The sequence below is a fragment of the Artemia sp. Qi Xiang Cuo genome, chromosome 4 (assembly GCF_049724085.1).
Source record: "Artemia sp. Qi Xiang Cuo chromosome 4, ASM4972408v1, whole genome shotgun sequence".
Taxonomy (NCBI): Eukaryota; Metazoa; Arthropoda; class Branchiopoda; order Anostraca; family Artemiidae; genus Artemia; species Artemia sp. Qi Xiang Cuo.
The window spans coordinates 85,958,781-85,963,212 of record NC_142797.1 but is presented as its reverse complement, the minus strand read 5'-3'; positions in this window follow the sequence as shown (position 1 = coordinate 85,963,212).

Below are 4,432 nucleotides of genomic sequence, written 5' to 3'. Positions count from 1 at the left end.
GAATCGCATAATTAAAAGTAATAAGACTAAAAGACTGTGAAAAATAAAAGTCACAGTGATATTGATTTCTCCGTATGGTTTACTCATATAAACTGAAAAAAATTTATCATTTCCCATTTAGTTTAAGAGCAAAGCACTCAGCTATACAGCTCTTTTAAAATGATTACATACGGTTCTTATCTCTGGTCTGATGCCTGCTTCTCAATTTCTCGATGGAAGAAAAGTACTCGACACATTAACAAAAAAGATTCTTCTTTGGAAACTATCCTATTTGGAGTAAGAGCACTTATTTTTGGTTTCTATCATGTTTGTTTGGTTTAGTCATCTCACTTTATCCGCTTTTTTCTAACCCTTCTAAAATAGAGTTTGGTGCTACACAAGGGTCTGTGATTGAAACGATACTCTTATTAATATACGTTAATGACCTCATAAATTCGGTTGTAAATTTAAAATCTACCATTGGCTGCCATCTTTGTAGATCAAAGTCTGTCACTAACTATGAGAAGACTTCACCATTTTCAGATACATTTTTTTGCTTTTACTGATGACAATGCTCTTGGCACAGCCGATATAAATGAGTCTGATCTCCGTTAAAAGGTAACTGTTATTTTTGGAAGAATAATTCAGATCTTTGATGTTAATTACCTTGCATTAAATATTGGAAAGTCATGTTATCTCATTATGAAAAGTTCTCATTAAAGACAATCTCTGGTTTAAATGAAAAGCCCGTATCGAGATATCCCCTTAGTAGACTTATGAATCGATACTATCAATTCCTAGCTATGTTTCTTCATAAAAATCTTTCTTTCAAACATCACATTGACCTGATCAAACTGAAAGAGCCTTGGAATCCTTTGAAAAATCAAACACACCTTTCCAGGGTCAATTGTTAGAATTAAGTTGCACTACCTAGTCCAGTCTCAAGTCTTATATTGTTCTTACATTTGAATGTCAATCCTTCCCTTATCACTGATGTCAGTTCCAAAACTCTATAATTAAGCAAGAAAACTAGTATAGGCCACTAACCGTTCCTTACTTGAATTAAATAAATAATAAAAAACAAAATTAAACTGAAAGTAAGGAGCAACATTAAAACTTAAAACGAACAGAAATTATTCCGTATGTGAAAGGGACTGTCCCCTCCTCAACGCCTCCCTCTTTGCGCAACATTTTTTTATTGTTTTAAAAAATAAAGTTGTGAGACAGAGTCAAACTTGAGCGTAAAGAAGGTGGCGTTGAGGAGGGGAGAGCCCCTTTCACATACGGAATAATTTATGTTCGTGTTAAGTATTAATGTCGCTCGTTACTTTCAGTTAAAAAAAGAAATGTTTTTTTTTTTTATTGAACGTTTATGAATTAATGCAGCTTTGATTTTGACTCACCGTACATGAATAATTAAAACAAAATTTGCATGTTGATTTTACTTTTTTTTTGGTTAAATGGCTTTCTCAAAATTTTGTTCTGACTTAACTTACGAATTAACTTACGTAACGAACATCCATATTCGTATGTTTGTATTACGTATATTAGGGAATTCACCCCCTAGTCAACACCTCGCTCTTCACGCTAAAGTTCTTATTTTGTTCGAATCACCAACCCCTGAATCACAAAGGCCGGTCAGTTAGAATAGATAGCTCTTTTGAAAGTACTAAAAAAAAAACTTTAGCGTAAAGAGCGAGGTATTGACTAGGGGGCAAACCCCCTCATTTACGTCATAATTTCTGTTGGTTTTATGTTTTAATGTTGCTCCTTACTTTCAGTTGAAGAAACTTGTTTTTTTAAAATTTAATTTCTGATCGTTTTTTAAATAATGAAAAATCCGGCACCCCCTTCATAGAATTGACCCTTCCTCCAAGGAAGCATCCTCCATGGAAAGATACTCCCCCTTAACCCCCTCCTCCGACCCCTCTTCCCACCAGAAAAAATCACTCCTGAAAACGTCTGTATACTTCCCAATAACCAATACTATATGCAAACAATGGGCAAAGTTCATAACTTGCAGCCGTTCCCCCGGGAATCGTGGGGGATTAAGTCATTCTCAAAGACATATCTTTTAGAGTTACGACTATGCTGAACAAAATGGCTATATCAAAATTTTGATTGGATGACTTCGGGGAAAAAATGATTGGGGAGGGGGCCAAGTTTCCCTCCAATTATTTTGGTCACTTATAAAGGGCACTAGAACTTTTAATCTCCGTCCGAATGAGCCTTCTCACGATATTTTAGGACCGCTGGATCGATAAGATCACCCCTGGAAAAAAAAAAATAAAATACACAGGCATCCGTGATCTTTCTTCTGGCAAAAATTCAAAATTCCACAGTTTTACAGATAGGAGCTTTAAACTTCTATAGTAGGGTTCTCTGATGCGGTGAATTTGATTGGATGATTTTCATTAAAGTTTCATGACTTTTAGGGCTTTTTCCCTCTTTTTTTCGAAAATAAGGCAAATTTTCTCAGGCGCTTAACTTTTGATAAGTAAGACTAAACTTGATGAAACGTATATATTTGAAATCAGCATAAAAACTTGATTCTTTTGATGTATCTATGGGTATAAAAATTCTGTTTTTTAGAGTTTCGGTTACTATTGAGACGGGTCGCTCCTTACTTACAGTTCGCTACCACGAACTGTTTGAAACCATTACTTGATTTGAAATCTCTTCATTTTCTATCTTGTACGTCTTTCACTTTTTAAAATTACATGGCCATTTTTTGCTGCCCTGTCTAGCAATATATATTTTATTCCTGGTCAGTCATCTCCGCACTTCCAACAACTTACAGATTCCTCATACTCCATCAGCACGGTCTGACTTCAAGCCTTTGACAGTTTCCAACACGATATGGAATACCCTCACAGAGCCTGCACGAAGCTGCCACTCGTTTGGTATCTTCAAAAAGTAAAACCAGGAAATTTCTAGTTAATAATTAAATTTTCCCCTGTTTTCCTTTGAGTTGATGTCTCTTAACTGGGTTTAATATTCAATTGTGCTAGCTACTGTTTTACCTAGCTTATGATTTAAGAGATTTTTAAGGTGTGCAAGTAGATTGTGGATTTTTTTTTTCTGTTGCTATTTTGTCTCTCCTGTTCCTTCTAGACCATGGTACCTTATGGGGGAGATTATGCTGTAGTTGATTCTTGGTGCAAATTTACTGACAAATAAAAGAACACAGGACGGTATAATGGGTAGAAACTAATACTTTTACTCTATATGACCACCTGCATGGCCTAATAACAATAAAAGAAATTAAATTTTACAGTAAAATTTAATTTTACCTGTATATTTACCCTATTGAGGCAACTGAATAAAAATAAAGTAAATAGATTTAAAAAATTGAAATTTTTTTAATCTGTATAAAAAATTTTGAAGTTCCCAGTAATGCTTGCATCCCATTCCTGGGATGCCTCTTAATGACAATCAAGCTGTGCCCTTACCTATTTACCTTTTGAGCCGGTAAGCATGTGAATACATTCTTTAGTTTTGCAACGAAAACATTTTTCTGCAATAATAAGAGAGATATCAACCCTCAGCAATTGCATTCAGACTAAATGCAAATGAAGGGATCTTAAGGACTAATTTTTACCCCCCCCTTCATTACACACACTCTCTTCTATATTTATCAGAATGCTCGTGTAGAGCTAGAGAATTTGGGTGTAAAAATACATTTTCAGGGGGACTCCCTCCCCCCTTAAACAATAACCCACCAGCCGTCCCTTGTTATATAAACAATTATTCATCGCTTTTTTAAATTTATAAGACATTCAGCGAATCAACTTAGTTAGATGGTCCGCCTTTGAAACTGGGAATTCTGGTACACGATTTATTATAGTTTTCAAATTGAATCCTGTTGCAGAATTTAAAAGAGACAATAGAGTAAAGAAACTTTCAATTGCTACTGTTAAAATTAACAGAAAGATATGTTCCAAGGAGCAGATGCAGACTGTAGAAAAAACGGTAACAGGACTGTTCAAAAGAGATACAGAAACTAAGATAACCTTTTTTTCTAGTATTAAACCCCCCTCACTCTGTACCTTTTTTTACATATTTTATTCTTTTAGAAAACTATATTTTCCATCTCCATAGATTTGCAAATGTAGTCTTAATTACCCACACAGATCAGATTAAATCAGATCAGATTAATTACCGATCAGATTAATTACCCACACAGATCAGAGGAGCGTTACAAAAGTTAGGCCCTTAATTCTGGGAGGTTAAACCTTCCATTCTGGGAACTACTGCATGTCAGCGTGTGCAGTTGCTCATTTGAAAGTCCCAGTTTTTCTGATTCTAGGTTAACAGTTCTTATCATAATTAGAAACGTTAGCTTCAATTTTGTTCCGCAAGAAATATTACCACTGCAAATTAAAAACTATTGCAAAATTTTTAGGTAAAAAAAAGTGGTCATTTACTTGACGGAGAATAATTTACGATGTAT